At 42.4% G+C, this 23,961-nt stretch overlaps 2 long non-coding RNA genes and 1 pseudogene across 3 annotated transcripts; 2 read left to right on the forward strand and 1 right to left on the reverse strand.

The window, feature by feature from the left end:
- Positions 1–1,516: 1,516 nt before the first annotated feature.
- Positions 1,517–3,685, forward strand: LOC115170244 (uncharacterized). Of its 2 annotated transcripts, none has more exons than XR_003871010.1 (2): positions 1,517–1,561; positions 1,659–3,685. It is a non-coding gene; the product is annotated as an uncharacterized LOC115170244 (long non-coding RNA). The 2 variants fall into 2 exon arrangements; XR_003871009.1 differs by lacking the exon at positions 1,517–1,561 and adding an exon at positions 1,565–1,613.
- Positions 1,528–2,133, reverse strand: LOC115170245 (uncharacterized). The gene is made up of 3 exons (XR_003871011.1): positions 2,068–2,133; positions 1,666–2,022; positions 1,528–1,568 (listed from the first exon to the last, which is right to left on the reverse strand). It is a non-coding gene; the product is annotated as an uncharacterized LOC115170245 (long non-coding RNA).
- A 19,315-nt stretch (positions 3,686–23,000) lies between the features above and the next one.
- Positions 23,001–23,961, forward strand: part of LOC115169228 (macrophage mannose receptor 1-like) — a 66,092-nt pseudogene continuing 65,131 nt past the window's right edge.

Here is a 23,961-nt window from a genome sequence, read left to right on the forward strand (position 1 = left end):
AGTCCTGGACGAGACCTGCCAGGAGGACCAGGTGTCTAATGGACACTATGGACTCGCACTCTCCGTCTCTCCCCTTTTCTGATCTCTCCAACCCCTTCTGATCTCTCTTTCTCTCTGTCTCTCCCCCTTTCTGATCTCTCTCTTTCTCTCTGTCTCTCCCCCTTTCTGATCTCTCTCTTTCTCTCTGTCTCTCCCCCTTTCTGATCTCTCTCTTTCTCTCTGTCTCTCCCCCTTTCTGATCTCTCTCTTTCTCTCTGTCTCTCCCCCTTTCTGATCTCTCTCTTTCTCTCTCCCCCTTTCTGATCTCTCTCTCTCTCTCTATCTCTCCCTGTTTCTGGTCTCTTCCTCTCCATCTCTCCCTGTTTCTGATCTCTCTCTGTTTAACCATGTCTGGTGTATATTAGTTGGTAACATGTTAGTATATGAGGCCTACACAAGGAAAACCATCCATCAGCAAGCCATAACATCTTCATAAGCATTACTGGGGACGTAACTGCAGTGCCAGGGTGGTGATCAGGAGGAGGGCAGTGCCAGGGTGGTGATCAGGAGGAGGGCAGTGCCAGGGTGGTGATCAGGAGGAGGGCAGTGCCAGGGTGGTGATCAGGAGGAGGGCAGTGCCAGGGTGGTGATCAGGAGGAGGGCAGTGCCAGGGTGGTGATCAGGAGGAGGGCAGTGCCAGGGTGGTGATCAGGAGGAGGGCAGTGCCAGGGTGGTGATCAGGAGGAGGGCAGTGCCAGGGTGGTGATCAGGGGGAGGGCAGTGCCAGGGTGGTGATCAGGGGGAGGGCAGTGCCAGGGTGGTGATCAGGGGGAGGGCAGTGCCAGGGTGGTGATCAGGAGGAGGGCAGTGCCAGGGTGGTGATCAGGAGGAGGGCAGTGCCAGGGTGGTGATCAGGAGGAGGGCAGTGCCAGGGTGGTGATCAGGAGGAGGGCAGTGCCAGGGTGGTGATCAGGAGGAGGGCAGTGCCAGGGTGGTGATCAGGGGGAGGGCAGTGCCAGGGTGGTGATCAGGGGGAGGGCAGTGCCAGGGTGGTGATCAGGGGAAGGGCAGTGCCAGGGTGGTGATCAGGGGAAGGGCAGTGCCCGGGTGGTGATCAGGGGGAGGGCAGTGCCAGGGTGGTGATCAGGGGGAGGGCAGTGCCAGGGTGGTGATCAGGAGGAGGGCAGTGCCAGGGTGGTGATCAGGAGGAGGGCAGTGCCAGGGTGGTGGTCAGGAGGAGGGCAGTGCCAGGGTGGTGGTCAGGAGGGCAGTGCCAGGGTGGTGATCAGGAGGGCAGTGCCAGGGTGGTGATCAGGAGGGCAGTGCCAGGGTGGTGATCAGTGTTGCACCCTACTAAACACATCCCTGGTGTTGACCAGAGGTAGTTCATACCTTCTTATTCTCTATGTAAGTGGACTGCTTGGACCACAGCCCTACTGACCCTGGTCTAAAGTAGTGCCCTGCATGTGGAATAGGGGGCCATTTGGGATAACCTGAATGTATTATGACTTGCTGTCTAAAGATGTTGTGACTAGACAGTGGTCCTGTTACATAGCCCCTGTTGTCGAGTCCTCTTCCTGAGGTAGTACCTGCTAGTTCCAGGGCTGTCTACCTTCTACCTGCTCTGGATAGAGGTAGTACCTGCTCGTTCCAGGGCTGTCTACCTGCTCTGGATAGAGGTAGTACCTGCTCGTTCCAGGGCTGTCTACCTTCTACCTGCTCTGGATAGAGGTAGTACCTGTTAGTTCCAGGGCTGTCTACCTTCTACCTGCTCTGGATAGAGGTAGTACCTGTTAGTTCCAGGGCTGTCTACCTTCTACCTGCTCTGGATAGAGGTAGTACCTGTTAGTTCCAGGGCTGTCTACTTGCTCTGGATAGAGGTAGTACCTGCTCGTTCCAGGGCTGTCTACCTTCTACCTGCTCTGGATAGAGGTAGTACCTGTTAGTTCCAGGGCTGTCTACCTTCTACCTGCTCTGGATAGAGGTAGTACCTGTTAGTTCCAGGGCTGTCTACCTTCTACCTGCTCTGGATAGAGGTAGTACCTGCTCGTTCCAGGGCTGTCTACCTGCTCTGGATAGAGGTAGTACCTGCTAGTTCCAGGGCTGTCTACCTGCTCTGGATAGAGGTAGTACCTGCTCGTTCCAGGGCTGTCTACCTGCTCTGGATAGAGGTAGTACCTGTTAGTTCCAAGGCTGTCTACTTGCTCTGGATAGAGGTAGTACCTGCTCGTTCCAGGGCTGTCTACCTTCTACCTGCTCTGGATAGAGGTAGTACCTGTTAGTTCCAGGGCTGTCTACCTTCTACCTGCTCTGGATAGAGGTAGTACCTGCTCGTTCCAGGGCTGTCTACCTTCTACCTGCTCTGGATAGAGGTAGTACCTGTTAGTTCCAGGGCTGTCTACCTTCTATCTGCTCTGGATAACTGTGGCTGCTTTGGGACCTTGGATTGTCTTTTTGTATCTGGGGTTACGGGGAGTTGGGTTGGCGATGGGACGGTGTGGGAGGCTTCAGAAGATCTATTACCACTGTGTACGTCCCGAGGGGTTATGTTATCAACCGACACAATAGTTTGGAATATCAAGAAGCTTGTTTTCTGTTAAACCCTGTGATATCTGTTGTATCTGTTGACATTGGAATGTGTCTCAAATGGCAGACTGTTCCCTATTAAGTGCAATATACACAGGGCTCTGGGCTAAAGTAATGCACTATATAGGGAATAGGGCTCTGGGCTAAAGTAGTGCACTATATAGGGAATAGGACTCTGGTCTAAAGTAGTGCACTATATAGGGAATAGGGCTCTGGGCTATAGTAGTGCACTATATAGGGAATAGGACTCTGGTCTAAACTGGTGCACTATATAGGGAATAGGGCTCTGGTCTAAAGTAGTGCACTATATAGGGAAAAGATTGCCCTTTGGGACGTTAACTTTAATAATGTCGCTGTCACCTGACTGATCTGGTAGCCATGGAAACCATCTGATACGACATTCTATTAGACAGACTTCATCTCATTATTTACCCATCTCTCTAGTCTGGTTGGCTCTCGTTCTGTTCTCCTAGAAATGGTTATCATTTACAGCAGGGTCTGGGATCAGGCCGTGGAATAATCTCTATACCTTCTCTCTCTGAGGAGGACCTCTCCTGTGTGCTGACAAAAATAAAAAAACACTCATAGAAAACCATGAATTAAACTAGTAAGAATGAAATTGAGCCCAACCCTGTTTCATAGTAACATTTGATTATCTCAGCAGGCTAAAGTCTAGTTCAGTACAACAGTAGTAACACCTTTTGTTCATTCATCTCAACCAGGAATGTATCACTCAAACTGATCCCAACACACCTAAACTGTATGCAAGTAGTCTGTCTGTGGACATAAGCCAACCAGCTCTATTCATCACCTTCAAGCTTAATGAACACTGTGTGTGTGTGTGTGTGTGTGTGTGTGTGTGTGTGTGTGTGTGTGTGTGTGGGCGTGTGTGTGTGTGGGCGTGTGTGTAGGGACCCATTGTTTTCTCCCCCCAAAAAATATTTCATAACGATGATACCATGGAAGAAACATTTTACAAATATACTTTTTAAAAGCATGTTGTTCGGTTATTATTATTATTTTTTTTACAATTTTCTTTGCATAAATATCTGTTTTTGTTTGGGGAAAACTGCAAACTGCATTATCTGTTTGGAAAATAAACAACAAAATGTGTGTAAAACATGGAACCCACGATATCTCAATGCTCCGCGGTGAAGTTTCCCCTAGTTACTGATCTGGGATCAGTTTTCCCTCCCCCAGTCCTTCCCCTAACCATTAGTGGGGGGAAATTTCAAACTGACCCAAGATCAGCATCTATGGAACAACTTCACCCAACACTTTTTTTCACCACCACCACCACCTCTTCAGGGGTGTGTTTTAGACGTAAAATGTTTCAGGGGGGGGGGTGAGATTTCCCAAATCTTTGTGGTACTTTTTAAGGCTGGATCTGCAAACATTACTAGTCTTAATTTATGATTCCTCCTTCCTGATTCCTCCGTTTCCCCATTCCTCACCTCCCTCTCAAAGCGCGTTGGAGGAGACGAGGACGGAGGAAGCAAGGATTTGACAGCTAGTAGGGTCACCCTTGTTTAGGATGCTCTGGATCGACAGCATGTTCCAGTTCCTGATAATTTCCAGCGACTTCACACAGCCGTTGAAGAAGAGGAGTGGTACAAACATCAACAGCCTGATCAACTCTGTGTGAAGGAGATGTGTCACGCTGCATGAGGCATACCAGACACTGACTGGTTTTCTGATCCAAGCCCATACATAAAAAAAAAAGAAAAGAAATCTGTGACCAACAGATGCTTATCTGTATTTCCAGTCATGTGACATCCATAGATTAGGGCCTAATGAATTAATTTACATTTACTGATTTTCTTATGAACTGTACACACTTGAAATTGTTGCATGTTGCGTTTTTTTATATTTTTGTTCAGCGTAGAAACAGGTGAACAGTTCAGGAACACTGAGCCATTGACTGCCTGCAGCAGGTAGTTGTGTTATGAATGGGTTGCTGAGCCATTGACTGCCTGCAGCAGGTAGTTGTGTTATGATTGGTTTGCTGAGCCATTGACTGCCTGCAGCAGGTAGTTGTGTTATGATTGGTTTGCTGAGCCATTGACTGCCTGCAGCAGGTAGTTGTGTTATGAATGGTTTGCTTTAGACAAGAAGGCAGCAGGCTACAGCCATGTACTTTTGAACCCAGGAGAACCAATGTACAGGTCCCAGGTTAGAAAAATGAGGTGCACAGGTGCTCTTAAATAATGTTGTTTTATTTTAACACAAAACTTTGTAGAAGAAAAATAAACGCACACCTATTAAGGGCGAGGTGCTGGCTAGCGGAGTAGAAAACTTGAAAATAAGGGAGAGCCGCATACTCTAGGAGCTCAGATGCAAAAATGTAATATCCAACGTTTCCACAGCCAAGCTGTCTTCATCAGGGTACGATCACAAACACTGAGAGATGACTCGTTTATATAGTGTCAGAAGTCACACAGGTGTCTGTAATCATGGCCAAGTGTGGCCTAATATCAATGGTTAATTCTCAAATATTAAAATGGCATACAAAGAACAGCATACAAAAAAAACTAATGGATAGCATATGATCATAGATTCATTTTAGACTACACAAGCTTACAAACAATTACAATGGCAATGTCACAGTAATCACAAGAATGGCTTCAGATCAAAGTCTACGTTGAGACCGAAGGGTCTTTAAGTTAAAGATCCAGGCAGCCTCTCATTTTAACAATTCATTATCAAGGTAACCCCCTCTCCTAGGGAGGGTGACGTGTTCGATGCCGATATAACGCAGAGACTAAATCGAGTGTTTTGCTTCCAAACAGGCCCCAACTGGGTAGTCCAGTTTTACCACCTAATGGTGTTACGATGCTCTGAGATACGTACTTTTAATTCACGCTTTGTTTTACCCACATCATTTACCACAAGGACAAGTTATAAGATAAATAACTGCCTTAGTGGAGCACGTAATAGCACCTTTGATTGGGATCTGTTTCCCTGTTTGGGGGTGTTTGAAGGATCTACATTTATAAAGTGCCATTGCATTGAGAACAGCCATTACACTTGTAGTTTCCATCCAGTAGGGGCGCAAATAGACATTGTGTGCAGGGATATTTTCGGGTGGTAAATCAGAGTTTATCAATTGATCTCTGAGATTTCTGCCCCGCGAGAATACGACCAAGGGAAGGTCCGAAAACACATTACCGAGACTATCATCGGATTTTAGAACGTGCCAATGTTTGAGAACGATTCCCTTAATTTGTTCAGAGCGCTTTGAATAGCAGGTAGTTAGAACGCAAGAATGCTTCTTTTTACGAGACTGACCTTGAAAAAGGTTTGAATTTTATCAATGGCAATATTAATCTGATCATTTTAGTAAAATAGATGGCATCATCATAGATCATCATAGATGGCATCATCATAGATGGCATCACCTCTCTTTGAACTTTCTTTGCGTCTCAACCATATTTCTGTCGAAATCTGATAGTTTTTTGCAAATTCTTTTGATTCGACAGAATTGGCTGTAGGGCCAACTAACCTAGGAGAACCAATGTACAGGTCCCAGGTTAGAAAAATGAGGTGCTCTTAAATAATGTTGTTTTATTTCAACACAAAACTTGGACCATACATTTTGTTTGCGTCACACGCTCCCCAAAAGATTGTGGAAGGTACAGTTGAAGTCGGAAGTTTACATACACCTTAGCCAAATACATTTAAACTCAGTTTTTCACAATTCCTGACATTTCATCTTAGTAAAAATTCCCTGTTTAGGTCAGTTAGGATCACCACTTTATTTTAAGAATGTGAAATGTCAGAATGATAGTAGAGAGAATTATTTCAGCTTTTATTTCTTTCATCACATTCCCAGTGGGTCAGAAGTTTACATGCACTCAATTAGTATTTGGTAGCATTGCCTTTAAATTGTTTACCTTGGGTCAAACATTTTGGGTAGCCTTCCACAATCTTTCCACAATAAGTTGGGTGAATTTTGGCCCATTCCTCCTGACAGAGCTGGTGTAACTGAGTCAGGTTTGTAGGCCTCCTTGCTTGCACACGCTTTTTCAGTTCTGGCCAGGGCTTTGTGATGGCCACTCCAATACCTTAACTTTGTTGTCCTTAAGCCATTTTGCCACAACTTTGGAAGTATGCTTGGGGTCACTGTCCATTCGGAAGACCCATTCGCGACCAAGCTTTAACTTCCTGACTTATGTCTTGAGCTGTTGCTTCAATATATCCACATAATTTTCCTTCCTCATGATGCCATCTATTTTATGAATTGCATCAGTCCTCCTGCAGCAAAGCACCCCCGCCACATGATGCTGCCAACCCCGTGCTTCACGGTTGGGATGGTGTTCTTCGGCTTGCAAGCCTCCCCCATTTTCCTCCAAACATAACGATGTCTCATCACTGAATCTCTCGCTCCGTACTCAAGACCTCTATCTGCAAACATGACAGATAAGTTTGAGACCGAAAGGAGAAGGTGTGACACTCATGTGTCCAAAATCGATACTCTAAGCCAGGGGTGTCAAACGTCCGGCCCGCGGGCCAGATCAGGCCCGCAAAGGGGTTTAATCCGGCCCCCGAGATGATTTTGTAAAGTATAAATATGAGCTGCAATTTTTCAATAAAAGAAACTGCTGTTCCAATTGCGTCCACTGGATGGCACAATAGCAATTGTGTTAAGCAAGCAAACTTTATACCGGAGCAGAGCAAGTAGGTCAAGCAAGTACAGCCAGTCCGGATGAGCTACTTTGTTTTGCCCGCAATATTTATTACGGCTTCTACTTTTAACATTATGTGCTTTGGCACCCTCATTGCCCCAATATGTCTCTGTCAAAAAAAGAGAGAAGTGGACGCAGAGTGTTCCAAGAAAAATGGTCATCCTCCTATTTATTCACGGAATTGAATGGGAAAGCTGTATGTTTGGTGTGTTCACAGCATGTTGCAGTGCTGAAAGAGTATAACATTTGTCGCCACTATGTGAGTCTTCATGCCGACAAATATGACAACTTTCAAGGACAGCGGAGAAGAGAGAAGGTGAATGAACTGTTGGCGGGTCTGAAGAAACAGCAGTCTGTGTTTACTCACAGCCGAGACATCAGTGACGCTGCAGTGAAAGCTAGCTACCTCATTGCTAATGAAATCGCAGTGGCTTCAAAACCATTTAGTGAGGGTGAATTTGTAAAAACATGCATGATGAAGGCAGCGGAGATTGTGTGCCCTGAAAAGCGCCAGGCTTTTCCAAATATCAGCCTGACAAAAAACACAGTTGCAGACAGGATTTCCGATCTTTCAGTGGATTTGGACAGCCAGTTGAAGCAAAAAGTAAAGTCATTTATTGGGTTTTCAGTTGCAATTGATGAAAGCACGGACATTACAGATGTTGCACAACTGGCCATTTTCATCCGCGGAGTTGATGACACATTGACCGTCATGAGGAGTTCGTGGAGTTGGTGCCGATGACAGATATAACGACAGCAGCTGATATTTTCACCGCACTCGTCGGCGCACTGGACAGGGTCGGAGTGGACTGGTCCCGCGCTGTCAGCCTGGCTACAGATGGTGCGCCCTCAATGATCGGGAAAAAAGCAGGCGTTGTGACAAAGTTCAGAGAGAAAGTGCAATCTGCAAATGGAGGACGTGATTTTTGGACTTTTCACTGTATTTTGCACCAGGAGGCTTTGTGTCATTAAAGATGGATAACGTCATGAAGGTGGTCATCCAAACTGTTAATTTCATCCGATCCAGAAGCCTGAATCACCGTCAGTTTGACAGCCTTCTCAGAGAGAAAGACCACATCTATGGCCTGCCATACCACACTGAGGTAAGATGGTTAAGCCGAGGTGCTGTGCTTAGGCGTTTCTTTGATTTACGAGAAGAAATTGACAGTTCATGGAAGAAAAGGGCAAACCAGTGTTAGAATTTCATTCCGCAGAATGGATGCAGGACCTTGCATTTATGGTGGATGTTACAGAGCACCTGAATAACTTGAACAAACAGCTGCAAGGGCGCAACAAAGTCGTCACGCAGTATTATGACAGCATACGTTCTTTCAAGTTGAAGCTGTCATTGTGGGAGACGCAACTCGCCGGTGGTGATGCAGCTCACTTCCCCTGTCTGAAAAATGTGTGCGCGACCCAACATGTGGCAGACATGAAGCGGTTCAAAGATAAAATAACGGGACTGTTACGGGAGTTTGAGCAACGCTTTCAGATTTTTGGTGAACTGGAGAAAGACTTCAACGTTTTTTGCTCGCCATTCACCGTGAATCCCTCTGATCTGCCCGTCAGCATCCAACTTGAAATAATAGACTTGCAGTGTGACTCGGATATGAAGGGCAAATTTGCCGCAGCTGGCTTGGACACATTTTATCAGAATCTCTTGCCAGGTTACCCCAACTTGACAGCCCTCGCTGCAAAACTGTTGCGAATGTTTGGAACCACATATCTTTGTGAGCAAGTTTTCTCTATAATGAGCATAAATAAAACAAAGCTGCGCTCAAGGCTCACACACAAGCACTTGAATCACATCCTGAAGTTGGCTGCCACTCAGGATGTGACGCCTGATATTGATGCGCTGGTGAAAGCTAAAAGATGCCAGGTATCAGGAGTCAAATAAACTATGCAACCCCACTTAAAGTGCTGCATGAGACACCCTGATATAGTTCTGTGATATACTTCTGTGAATCACTGAGGCATTGTGTGTTTGTGTGTTCTTTTTCTTTAGAATTTTCAAATAAACTTGAGGTGTTTTATGATTAATAGTGATGTTGTGCTTGTACTATTGTGGACACACTGTCCTCAGGCTCCAGCTTTATGTTTTATGTTGATCGTATTAAAACAAAGAAAACAATCTGAAGTTGTTGTTTTTAAAACTAATGATTGGGGGGAGTACAATGGAATTATAAGTATAATTAGGTTTTGTTTGTATTCAACGTTTGGGTTTCTGAATCGGTGTAGTATTATGAAATACTGAACAAGTGGGTGTTTTTCTGGGAAAAGGAGAGTTTCATTGTCTCTCTTTGGAATGTTTTCTGGGGAGTGAGGGAGTGAGTGAGAGAGGCATATTTCTACCAAATTAAAAAAGGCCTGGAAATGTTGTTTGTTTTTAACTTGTTATGGATATGGGGCAGTATTTTCACGGCCGGATAAAAAACATACCCGATTTAATCTGGTTATTACTCCTGCCCAGAAACTAGAATATGCATAGCTTTAGAAAACACTCCAAAGTTTCTAAAACTGTTTGAATGGTGTCTGTGAGTTTAACAGAACTCAAATGGCAGGCCAAAACCTGAGAAGATTCTGTACTGGAAGTACCCTGTCTGACCATTTCTTGGCCTTCTTTGTCATCTCTATCCAAAACAAAGGATCTCTGCTGTAACGTGACACTTTCTAAGGCTCCCATAGGCTCTCAAAAGGCGCCAGAACGTTGAATGATGACTCTGCAGTTACTGGCTGAAAAACAGTAGTGCATTTGGTAAGTGGTCGATCTGAGAACAATGAGACGGGTGCGCGGGTGCACGTGATGAGTCCATTTTACTTTTTCAGTCTTTGAACGAAAACAACGACTCCCGGTCTGAATATTATCGCTATTTTACGAGAAAAATCGCATAAAAATTGATTTTAAACATCGTTTGACATGCTTCGAAGTACGGTAATGGAATATTTTGAATTTTTTTGTCACGATACGCGTCCGTGCGTCACCCTTCGTTACCCTTCGGATAGTGTCTTGAACGCACGAACAAAACGCCGCTATTTGGATATAACTATGGATTATTTGGAACCAAACCAACATTTGTTGTTGAAGTCCTGGGAGTGCATTCTGATGAAGAACAGCAAAGGTAATCCAATTTTTCTTATAGTAAATCTGAATTTGGTGAGTACCAAACTTGGTAGGTGTCAAAATAGCTAGCCTGTGATGGCCGGGCTATCTACTCAGATTATTGCAAAATGTGCTTTCACCGAAAAGCTATTTTAAAATTGGACACCGCGATCGCATAAAGGAGTTCTGTATCTATAATTCTTAAAATAATTGTTATGTTTTTTGTGAAAGTTTATTGTGAGTAATTTAGTAAATTCACCGGAAGTGTTTGGTGGGAATGCTAGTTCTGAACGTCACATGCTAATGTAAAAAGCTGGTTTATGATATAAATATTTACTTCATTGAACAAAACATGCATGTATTGTATAACATAATGTCCTAGGAGTGTCATCTGATGAAGATCATCAAAGGTTAGTGCTGCATTTAGCTGTGGTTTTGGTTTTTGTGACATTATATGCTAGCTTGAAAAATGGGTGTCTGATTATTTCTGGCTGGGTATTCTGCTGACATAATCTAATGTTTTGCTTTCGTTGTAAAGCCTTTTTGAAATCGGACAGTGTGGTTAGATAAAGGAGTCTTGTCTTGTCTTTAAAATGGTGTAAAATAGTCATATGTTTGAAAAATTGAAGTTTTCGGATTTTTGAGGAGTTTGTATTTCGCGCCACGCCCTATCATTGGATATTGGAGTGGTGTTCCGCTAGCGGAACGTCTAGATGTAAGAGGTTAACTAGGGTTAGCAAATACCCATACACAACAAATCGTGTATAACTATTTGTTGGTGTCTTTAAAATACTATGTTTGGATCTGCTATTTATTTTGGATTTGGTGAGATTTCCATTTGCTGTAAACCTGGAAGCCACGATATCTTAAAGGGGTACACACACATATGGAATCTTAGAAGTTACACACACATGGAATCATTGAAGTTTTGTTTTCTGAAGTTTTAATTAAACACATGAAGTCTTTGGATAAGGGAAATGTTCTGGGAACCTGAGATAAAATATGTAGAAAATGTTGAAGGTTTTTCTTTAATTTGTCTAATAAAGTAAGAAACACGTCTTTGAAAGGGTTGTATGACTCTTGACTTCTATCAGTGGCATTCCTTTGTGGTCTGATCAGCCTCATTGAAAAGCCATTTGGATAGTGAATTTAAGGTCGTTTGTAATACTAATTTTAAGGAAATTTGTATAACGGATAATGATGATGGAGTTAAAGTTCTTAGACACAATTGATAATTTGAACCAATGAGAAGACAGAATGATGACAATGGTACAATAATTTTTCTTTGTGGAGTAGTTCAGATTAGTCATTTTTATCTGATTATGTTATTTGAAAATCTGTTGACCAGTAGAAGGGGTATTTTTTACATTATCTAGATAAGTATTTTCCCTTAGGTAGTCAGCTGTTGTTGTATTCTGTGGAAAAGATTTAACACAACAAGGCTGTGGAATTGATATAATAGTAGTTTTATATTTTGTTGTTGAATAAGTTTAATAATGGTAGACTTATGTCAAGTATTTAGGATATATTCTAAGCCAACAGGACAGGAATGTATGACATCTGTAGGTGATCCAGGATCATTGAGGGTATCGAGATAAATTTAAGTAGCTATGAAATAATCTTGATATTAAGACTATAGACATGTTGATTTTTCAAAAAATCCAGGAGTGCAACCAGGGAGACAGTGAGACATTTAGTCAATATTTGGAAACAACCCATATTTGATACTGACTGTTATGAGAAAAAGCTACAGACAGATAGAAGGAAGGGCAGACGGAGAAGTCCTCCCCCACACTGCTGAAACCTTGAGGGTTGGGGAGTAGCAGGAAGAAAGGAAGGGGCCAGCAGGAGAAGATAATAAGAGAATTTAGTTTGGTTCGCTTAGCTTTAGGATAATAATTCATGGAGAGACTATCGGCTCCATTGGCATGTATTTTAGGTTTTAAGTTTATGTTTGGTAAATTCGCTAGGAAGAGATATGACTATTTACACAGACAAGCACATAGGCATTTAAAACCATACAAAGCAGCACAGATAAATCTTAAAGAAGATAAGACACTTGACAGAGAATTGTTACAGGATAGCCAAGAACGAATGCCCCAGGAAGAATTGGACATGTGGAAAATGAAAGGGCCCATCCTACAATATAAGGTCTGACATAAGGATAATTTACTAATCTTACCAAAGACATTGTTTAGATATGCAGCAATATTGATACATGGGCTGAGCCATGTATCAATAGAGGGGAAGGATGGTTGAGCAGGTGATAGAACAGGTTAGGAAACACTGCAGGTTAGGAAAGAGTGGTGGCCTAGAGGATAACTACTTAATGGCATAGAGGATAATTACTTTAAAAAAAAACTGGGGGGTAGAATATCCACTCCAACATTTGGAAATGGACCTTATTGAACTATTCTGAAGAGAGGGGAAGAAGGGGTGTTTAACAATAAGAGAAGTATAGCAAATGGGTAGAAGCGTTCCCAACTTACTTGGTGGACATGATTATGGTAACTAAAATATGAGGTCAAGATATTATCCCTAGAGCTGGTTTACTAGGATCTATCTCTTTAAATGATGGATGACATTTTAGCTAATCGGGTTGAACAAATAGAATGCCAGAGATAGAGATACCAGAACAGGTAGACATGGAAGTTGAAGAAATATTAGCAGAGCACATGAGAAGTCTGTTTGTTAACCAAACCCGTATGTCCAAGATTTTGTGTCCAACAGGTAAATTACAGGAGAAGGTGATTCACTCAATCCAACCAGGAGACTGGGTGTGGATCCAGTCCCTGAGGAGAAAAGACGGGAATCAGCCCCATTGGGAAGGCCAATACCAGGTTCTGTTAAACCACTGCCTTTGCCATTAGAAAAGCTGAGAGAGTCACTTGGGTCCACGTTACCCACTGCAAGAAGGTATGTACACATATGAGCACTGCTGATCACACACAGAGTTAGGAGAAGAACCGAGTACCAACAGGGTCCGGGGGTTACCTCCTTAATGAAGATTCCCTATCCCGACCGTACATCACTGTGTGTGCTCCTAGAGGTGTGAGTATGGGGCAGTACCTAGCAGATCGACTAAGGGCAGGAGAGGGTTGGCGGTTTTTGGGAAGAGTAGGGACTCTGAGCTGCATCATAGTTTAGGTAACCTTTCTGATAGATCCAGATCCACCACCTTCCGGTATTAATTATATGACACCGTTGTCATTGAGAAGAAGTAAAAGACAAACAATATAGAATACTGACCATCAAGGATGAGTAACTTACAGAATAGGAGTCAACGAATGTCAGGATGTAGGTTTAAGGTAAACATTAAACAATTCCCTAGGAAAACAGACAACTGTACAGGGACTGGGTGGGCCAGATTGAAGTACTCAGCCAACCCACCTCGGTTCACTTAACTTTTTGAGGCTAGTGGGATGCTAGCGTCCCACCCACCGTGCACACTATTCAACAGCCAGTGAAAAATCAGAGCGCCAAATTTGAAAACAACAAAATGTCTTAATTCAAATTTCTCAAACATACAACTATTTTACATCATTTTATAGATAAACATCTCCTCAATCCAACCACGTTGTCCGATTTCAAAGAGGCTTTACGACGAAAGCATGAAGTTAGATTAGGTTTGGACAGTACATAGACAAAAAATTACACACAGCCATTTTCAATGCAAGGACAAGCGTCACCAAAAGCAGAAAACCAGCTAAAATTATGCACTAACCTTCAACAATCTTCATCAGATGACACTCCTAGGACATTATGTTAGACAATACATGCATTTTTTGTTCTATCAAGTTCATATTTATATCCAAAAAGAGCATTTTACATTGGCGCATGACGTTCAGAAAATGTATTTCCCCAAAACTGCCGGTGAATCATTTACATTTACATTTACGTCATTTAGCAGACGCTCTTATCCAGAGCGACTTAGAAATTGGTGGATTCACCTTATGATATCCAGTGGAACAACCACTTACAATAGAGCATCTACATATTTTTTTTTGGGGGGGGGGGTTAGAAGGATTGCTTTATCTTATCCCAGGCATTCCTTAACCGCTTACATCTAGATGTTCCGCTAGCGGAACGCCTCGCCAATATCCAATGATAGAGCATGGCGCGAATTACAAACTCCTCAAAAATCCTAAAACTTCCATTTTTCAAACATATGACTATTTTACACAATTTTAAATACAAGACTCTCCTTTATCTAACCACATTGTCCAATTTCAAAAAGGCTTTACCACGAAAGCAAAACATTAGATTATGTCAGGAGAGTGCCCAGCCAGAAATAATCACACACCCATTTTTCAAGCTAGCATATAATGTCAAAAAAAAAACACAGCTAAATGCAGCCCTAACCTTTGATGATCTTCATCAGATGACACTCCTAGGACATTATGTTATACAATACATGCATGCTTTGTTCAATCAAGTTCATATTTATATAAAAAAACAGCTTTTTACATTAGCATGTGACGTTCAGAACTAGCATACCCACTGAAAACTTCCGGTGAATTTACTAAATTACTCAAGATAAACGTTCACAAAAAACATAACAATTATTTTAAGAATTATAGATACAGAATTCCTCTATGCACTCGCTATGTCCGATTTTAAAATAGCTTTTCGGTGAAAGCACATTTTGCAATATTCTAAGTAGATAGCTCGCCATCACAGGGCTAGCTATTTACACACCCACCAAGTTTAGCACTCACCAAAGTCAGATTTACTATAAGAAAAATGTTCTTACCTTTGCTGTTCTTCGTCAGAATGCACTCCCAGGACTTCTACTTCAATAACAAATGTTGGTTTGGTCCCAAATAATCCATAGTTATATCCAAATAGCGGCGTTTTGTTCGTGCGTTCAAAACACTATCCGAAGGGTAAATAAGGGTTACGCGCCCGACGCGTTTCGTGACAAAAAAATTCAAAATATTCCATTACCGTATTTCGAAGCATGTCAACCGCTGTTTAAAACCTGTTAGGGCTAGGGGGCAGTATTTGCACGGCCGGATAAAAAAACGTACCCGATTTAATCTGGTTATTACTACTGCCCAGAAACTAGAATATGCATATAATTATTAGCTTTGGAGAGAAAACACTCCAAAGTTTCTAAAACTGTTTGAATGGTGTCTGTGAGTATAACAGAACTCCTATGGCAGGCAAAAACCTGAGATGGTTCTGTTCAGGAAGTACCCTCTCTGACCATTTATTTTCTTTCTTTGACATCTCTTCCACAAACTAAGGATCTCTGCTGTTACGTGACAATACCCACGTCTCCAATGGCCTCTCAGAGCCCGGGAAAAACAGGAATGACGTAATTCAAAGCCCTGGCTGAAACAAAGGAGAGCAAAAGCTAAGTGGTCTCTCAGTGGGGAAATGCCTACGCTCGCGACATGCCCCGCCCCCGGCTTTCGGTTTTTTCCTCAGTTTACAGACAGGCAGATTCCCGGTCGGAATATTATCGCTTTTCTACGAGATAAATTGCATAAAAATTGGTTTTAAACAGCGGTTGACATGCTTCGAAGTACGGTAATGGAATATTTAGATTTTGTTTGTCACATTCTGCGTCATGCTCGTGACCGAGATTTAGCGTTGGGATAGTGTCTAGAACGCACGAACAAAACGCCGCTGTTTGGATATAACGATGGATTATTTGGGACCAAACCTACATTTGTTATTGAAGTAGAAGTCCTGGGACTGCATTCTGACGAAGAACAAGCAAGGTAAGAACATTTTTCTTATAGGAAATGTGATTTTGGTGAAGGCTAAACTGGTTGGGTGTCTAAATAGCTAGCCCTGTGATGCCGGGCTATGTACTTAGATTATTGCAAAATGTGCTTCATCCGAAAAGCTATTTTAAAATCGGACATATCGAGTGCATAGAGGAGTTCTGTATCTATAATTCTTAAAATAATTCTTATGCTTTTTGTGAACGTTTATCGTGAGTAATTTAGTAAATTCACCGGAGGTTTGTGGGGGGTATGCTAGTTCTGAACGTCACATGCTAATGTAAAAAAGCTGGTTTTTGATATAAATATGAACTTGATTGAACAAAACATGCATGCATTGTATAACATAATGTCCTAGGGTTGTCATCTGATGAAGATCATCAAAGGTTAGTGCTGCATTTAGCTGTGGTTTTGTTTTTTGTGACATTATATGCTAGCTTGAAAAATGGGTGTCTGATTATTTCTGGCTGGGTACTCTGCTGACATAATCTAATGTTTTGCTTTCGCTGTAAAGCCTTTTTGAAATCGGACAGTGTGGTTAGATAAAGGAGAGTCTTGTCTTTAAATAGCTGTAAAATAGTCATATGTTTGAAAAGTGGAAGTTTTCGGCTTTAGAGGAGTTTGTATTTCGTGCCCCGCCCATCATTGGATATTGGAGCAGACGTTCCGCTAGCGGAACGTGTAGATGTAAGAGGTTAGTTAGTAAATAAAGGATTTTAAGAAAATGTATTTATGGATGACTCATAGTGAAGACTGGGTTCGTGCAGATAACCAACAATTTACGACGTTTGGAATGAGACTGACAAGGTAAACGAATACATCATTAATCAGAAGACTAATGGATCAGATATTATAAAATTTGAAAGTTATATTAGGAAATTATAACTTTGTAATCTGAATATTTTCCTTGGTGCCCCGAACCTCCTAGTTAATTACACTTACACGATTAATCAGTTTAATCGCGTAATAATAATTACAAAGAGTTATTTGATAAACATGTCTTCAGTTTTGCAGAATCTCCACATGAGACCTGGACGGCGTCTGAGGACAAAGTGAGGGAAATTATCACTACAGGCCCAGGCCAATAGTTCCTGAGGTTCAAGGACAAGGTAGTTGTTCTGGAAAGAGCCAAGACCTTGAGAGGAACATAATATTTACAAATGTTAAGTTTGCTGAAAATAAACGCAGTTGACGGTGAGAGGACGTTTAGATTCAATGGTTGTAAAGGTCTAGACGTAATAAAGAGATGCTCTGCTTTTTTGACACCAAACTCCAGAAAGAAAGGTCTACAGGCTCTAATGTTGTCTAATCTTGATTATTGTCCAGTTGTGTAGTACAGTGCTGCAAGGAAAGACCTAGTTAACCTGCAGCTGTTCCAGAACTGAGCGGCACGTTTTGCTCATCATTGTAATCAGAAGGCTGATATAAATACTATGCATGTCAGTCTCTCTTGGCTAAGAGTTGAAGAGAGACTGACTGCATCACTTCTTCTTTTTATAAGAAACCTTTAATGTGTTGAAAATCCCAAATTGTTTGCATAGTCAATTTACACACAGCTCTGACACACACACTTAACACACCAGACATGCCACCAAGGGTCTTTTCACAGTCCCCAAATCCAGAACAAATTAAATAATGCGTACAGTACTATATACTGGGGTGGCAGGTAGCCTAGTGGTTACAGCTTTGGGCCAGTAACCAAAAGGTTGCTAGATCTAATCCCTGAGCTGCCAAGGGAAAACAAATGGTTCTGCCCCTGAACAAGGCAGTTAACCCATTGTTCCTAGGCTGTCATTGAAAATAAGAATTTGTACTTAACTGACTTGTCTGGTTAAATTAAGGTTAAATAAAAAAAATATAGAGCCCTTATTGCATGGAACTTCCTTCCATCTCAAATACACAGCAAACCTGGTTTCAAGAAATGGATAAAGCAACACGCCTCTCCCCTAATTGACCTAGACAGTTTTTGTGTATGCATTGATATGTGCCTTTTTAAAAATGTATGTAGTTCTGTCCTTGAGCTGTTCTTGTCTTGATGTTTCTGTATTATGTTTTGTGTTTTGTGTGGAACCCCAGGAAGAGTAGCTGCTGCTTTTGCAACAGCTAATGGGGATCCTAATAAAATACCCCCAAAATACCAATACTTGATAAATAGCATCTATGGACCAATGTCCCTCAACATTTTCCAGACCTAAAACAATATTGACCAATAAACATTCAGATAGGCGTGACCTGGCACATAAATGCATATAAATCAGACATGGATATTGGTATTGTAACAAAACTTGGTACACATGTTCCAAGCACTGTCAAGAATTAACATATGCAAGCATATTCAGATCGACCAAACGGTGGCACTATAACGGGCAAATTATATCTCTTGATCTGTTTGATTTGATAGCAATAGACATATTTCACTTTACATCTGGTAAGAAGAGCTCTTAGAGATTATACATATGCCTTTGTTGACAGGAAACATTTTATTGGGGTAGCGGCTATATTGTGGTCGGGTTATTTTCCGTTGCCAGAACGATACACAACTCAGGGAGTCCAACCAATACACAGTCTCTCAATGTTGTTTCCCAAAGCTAACTTAGCGCTATCAGTCAGGCTAGCTGTCCTCTACTTTACCTACTGGCTTAGAGGTATCAGGCAGGCTAGCTGTCCTCTACTTTACCTACTGGCTTAGAGGTATCAGTCAGGTTAGCTGTCCTCTACTTTTCCTACTGGCTTAGAGGTATCAGTCAGGTTAGCTGTCCTCTACTTTACCTACTGGCTTAGAGGTATCAGGCAGGTTAGCTGTCCTCTACTTTACCTACTGGCTTAGAGGTATCAGTCAGGTTAGCTGTCCTCTACTTTACCTACTGGCTTAGAGGTATCAGTCAGGTTAGCTGTCCTCTACTTTACCTACTGGCTTAGAGGTATCAGTCAGGTTAGCTGTCCTCTACTTTACCTACTGGCTTAGAGGTATCAGTCAGGTTAGCTGTCCTCTACTTTACCTACTGGCTTAGAGGTATCAGTCAGGTTAGCTGTCCTCTACTTTACCTACTGGCTTAGAGGAATCAGGCAGGTTAGCTGTCCTCTACTTTACCAACTGGCTTAGAGGTATCAGTCAGGTTAGCTGTCCTCTACTTTACCTACTGGCTTAGAGGTATCAGTCAGGTTAGCTGTCCTCTACTTTACCTACTGGCTTAGAGGTATCAGTCAGGTTAGCTGTCCTCTACTTTACCTACTGGCTTAGAGGTATCAGTCAGGTTAGCTTTAAAAAAAAGCTTTTTAGTCAATGTTATGAAAGGCCAACAACTGTCAATCTCATGTCAGGATGTTGTGTCTCCAGTACTGATGTTATGTGTCCACCTCAACGCTTTAGACTCACAAAGACAGAGCTGCATCATCGTCCATATCGCAGTTAGGTCATATTCAGGCATACACAATTCTAAGAACAACCTATAATGCAGTGGGAAATCAGACGACACATAAAGGAAAGTGATACTGATAGATGAGAGAGCGTCACGCATTTCCTCTGAACTTCTCTACTGTGTGGGTGGGGTCCCTGTATTATTGGTTGTTCTTAGAATTGCGTTTGCCTGAATATTATCCAACTGCGGTTTTGATGATAATGCAGCTCTGTCTTTGTGCATCGTAAGCGTTGAAGCAAAGAATCACTACCAATCTACCACTCTATCAATGAATCACTACCAATCTATCAATGAATCACTACCAATCTACCACTCTATCAATGAATCACTACCAATCTACCAATGAATCAGTACCAGTCTTTCACTCTATCAATGAATCAGAACCACTCTATCAATGAATCAGTACCAATCTACAACTCTATCAATGAATCAGTACCAATCTATAACTCTAGCAATGAATCAGTACCAATCTATCACTCTATCAATGAATCATTACCAATCTATCACTCTATCAATGAATCAGCACCAATCTATCACTCTATCAATGAATCAGTACCAATCTATAACTCTAGCAATGAATCAGTACCAATCTTACAATTAATCAGTTCCAATCTATCAATGAATCACTACCAATCTTACAATGAATCAGTACCAATCTATCACTCTATCAATGAATCAGTACCAATCTATCACTCTATCAATGAATCACTACCTATCTATCACTCTATCAATGAATCAGTACCAATCTATCTCTCTATCAATGAATCACTACCTATCTATCACTCTATCAATGAATCAGTACCAATCTATCACTCCATCAATGAATCAGTACCAATCGATCACTCTATCAATGAATCAGTACCAATCTATCAATAAATCAGTACCAATCTATCACTCCATCAATGAATCAGTACCAATCGATCACTCTATCAATGAATCAGTACCAATCTATCAATAAATCAGTACCAATCTATCACTCTATCAATGAATCATTACCAATCTATCACTCTATCAATGAATCACTACCAATCTATCAATGAATCAGTACCAATCTATCAATGAATCACTACCAATCTATCAATGAATCACTACCAATCTATCACTCTATCAATGAATCAGTACCAATCCATCACTCTATCAATGAATCAGTACCAATCCATCACTCTATCAATGAATCAGTACCAATCTATCACTCTATCAATGAATCAGTACCAATCCATCACTCTATCAATGAATCAGTACCAATCTATCAATGAATCAGTACCAATCTATCAATGAATCACTACCAATCTATCAATGAATCACTACCAATCTATCACTCTATCCGTTGAAGCAAATGCTCTGGTGTTAATCATCCTGTGTTATTGGCTTTGCTTTAGCCATATGGACTCATAACAAACAAATGAGAAGATGGTTGATAGTCCTGGCTAAGTTTCCATTGCTGTTGTCCTACATTTCACTGCTGTTTTAGATACTGTAGCGATCCTTGCTATATGAGCCACGTTACAATTCCTACCATGTGGGTTAACCCAATTGGAGCGTTGCAAATGGTGGTTACCTTTCACACCAGCGTCCCGGGTTCAGTTCTCTACCCCACCATTCACTAGAATACTATTGTTCATAAAAAATGGCTTAACATACCTGAAAACTTGGTTGGCCTTTAAGGACAAGTTCTTACATAGTATTAAAGTAAAAATCTCCAAAGTCAAATTCTGTGTTCCTAAAGGGTTTGTACTGGACCCTGTTGTTTTTGTAGATATGTTATTTATGTTACTGGGAAGGTTCCAGTAGGATAGTAGACTTAGCTGTAGGTCTATAGGTTCCAGTAGGATAGTAGAACTAGCTGGTCTATAGGTTCCAGTAGGATAGTAGACCTAGCTGTAGGTCTATAGGTTCCAGTAGGATAGTAGACCTAGCTGTAGGTCTATAGGTTCCAGTAGGATAGTAGACCTAGCTGGTCTATAGGTTCCAGTAGGATAGTAGACCTAGCTGTAGGTCTATAGGTTCCAGTAGGATAGTAGACTAGCTCTAGGTCTATAGGTTCCAGTAGGATAGTAGACCTAGCTGGTCTATAGGTTCCAGTAGGATAGTAGACCTAGCTGGTCTATAGGTTCCAGTAGGATAGTAGACCTAGCTGTAGGTCTATAGGTTCCAGTAGGATAGTAGACCTAGCTGGTCTATAGGTTTCAGTAGGATAGTAGACCTAGCTGATCTTTGTCCTCCTTAGCACTCAGCCAGTTGCTTCCTGTTTTCTGGTGAATCACGTCCCCTCTGTTCTTCCCGTCTTCGAGGGTGCAGGGTGGTGGAGGCCAAAGGTCCCTGGGGCCCCATGGTACCACTTCTTCTTTCTCAAACACACACACCCCTCTCTTTCTGTGTGCTCAAGGATGAATCAGAGCTGTCCGCAAGAAATGTGGGGTCAGGGTCAAGTGTGTGTTCCTTAAAGAGTGGTAATTATTAAACAGACAGCCAGCCGTTAGCCAGGTATAGTCTGACAGCTAGCCGTTAGCCAGGTATAGTCTGACAGCTAGCCGTTAGCCAGGTATAGTCTGACAGCCAGCCGTTAGCCAGGTATAGTCTGACAGCTAGCCGTTAGCCAGGTATAGTCTGACAGCTTGCCGTTAGCCAGGTAGTCTGACAGCTAGCCGTTAGCCAGGTATAGTTTGACAGCTAGCTGTTAGCCAGGTATAGTCTCACAGCTAGCCGTTAGCCAGGTATAGTCTGACAGCTAGCCGTTAGCCAGGTATAGTCTGACAGCTAGCTGTTAGCCAGGTATAGTCTCACAGCTAGCCGTTAGCCAGGTATAGTCTGACAGCTAGCTGTTAGCCAGGTATAGTCTCACAGCTAGCCGTTAGCCAGGTATAGTCTGACAGCCAGCCGTTAGCCAGGTATAGTCTGACAGCTAGCCATTAGCCAGGTAGTCTGACAGCTAGCCGTTAGCCAGGTAGTCTGACAGCTAGCCGTTAGCCAGGTAGTCTGACAGCTAGCCGTTAGCCAGGTATAGTCTGACAGCTAGCTGTTAGCCAGGTATAGTCTCACAGCTAGCCGTTAGCCAGGTATAGTCTGACAGCTAGCCGTTAGCCAGGTATAGTCTGACAGCCAGCCGTTAGCCAGGTATAGTCTGACAGCTAGCCATTAGCCAGGTAGTCTGACAGCTAGCCGTTAGCCAGGTAGTCTGACAGCTAGCCGTTAGCCAGGTATAGAGAAGCGTCCCAAATGGCACCTTATTATTCACTATATAGGGTGCCATTTGGGATGCTCCTATTGTGCTGGTTATTGTAGCTAATGAGATGACACGTAGGCTTACTTTACATTGTTGTAATAACCATCTAACCTGTTGGGATGAACAGACATTGGTTAGTGATTTACATCCTAAATGGCACCCTATTCCCTTTGTAGTGCACTACTTTTAACCAGGGCCCTTTGTAGTGCACTACTTTTAACCAGGGCCCTTTGTAGTGCACTACTTTTAACCAGGGCCCACAGGGTTCTATATCGGAATAGGATGCCATTCGGGGCCCAGAAATTGACTATTGTCTCATGACTTGTGGTCCGCTTAAAATACACAGAACTTATATTTTTTTAACACCACAGTGTTTTCAGCGAATCGTAAACCCTGACATAGTGAGTAAATGTTGGCTGATCGAGGGTGTCAGTGCACCTCCCATTCACCAGAAAAGTGTTGAAATGTCACAACAACATCCATTGATAGAGAAGAAAAAAAGATGTCATGTGACAGAGAACTTCATGGTTCATAAATAGCAGACCCAGTCGTACAGAACACTCCACTCTGCTGTAGGAGGTCTGTATGTCAGGCACAACCCTACTGGGACCATGACAACCATCATGATAACTGTACTGATGCTCTTCATTCAAACCACCCTGGGGGCTCCTGAAACAGGTATGTTGTTTATCTCGTTGGTTGTTAGGTTACACCTGAAACAGGTATGTTGTTTATCTCGTTGGTTATTAGTTTACACCTGAAACAGGAATGTTGTTCATCAATCAAATGTATTTATAAAGCCCTTTTTAATCAGCCAATGTCACAAAGTGCTATACAGAAATCCAGCCTAAAACCCCAAACAGCAAGCGATGTAGAAGCACGGTGGCTAGGAAAACACTCCCTAGAAAGGCAGGAACCTAGGAAGAAACCTAGAGAGGAACCAGGCTCTGAGGGGTGGCCAGTCCTCTTCTGGCTGTGCCAGGTTGAGATTATAACAGAACATGGCCAAGATGTTCAAACGTTCATAGATGACCAGCAGGGTGAAATAAAAATAATCACAGTGGTTGTCGAGGGTGCAACAGGTCAGCACCTCAGGATTCAGAGTTAGATACAGCAGGTGTGGTAGAGAGAGTGAGTCAAAAACAGGAGGGGACAGCAAGGAGTCAGTGACTCAACCCACTCAAGTGATGCACCCCTCCTAGGGACAGCATGGAAGAACACTAGTAAGCCAGTG

The sequence above is a fragment of the Salmo trutta genome, chromosome 31 (assembly GCF_901001165.1).
Source record: "Salmo trutta chromosome 31, fSalTru1.1, whole genome shotgun sequence".
Taxonomy (NCBI): domain Eukaryota; kingdom Metazoa; phylum Chordata; class Actinopteri; order Salmoniformes; family Salmonidae; genus Salmo; species Salmo trutta.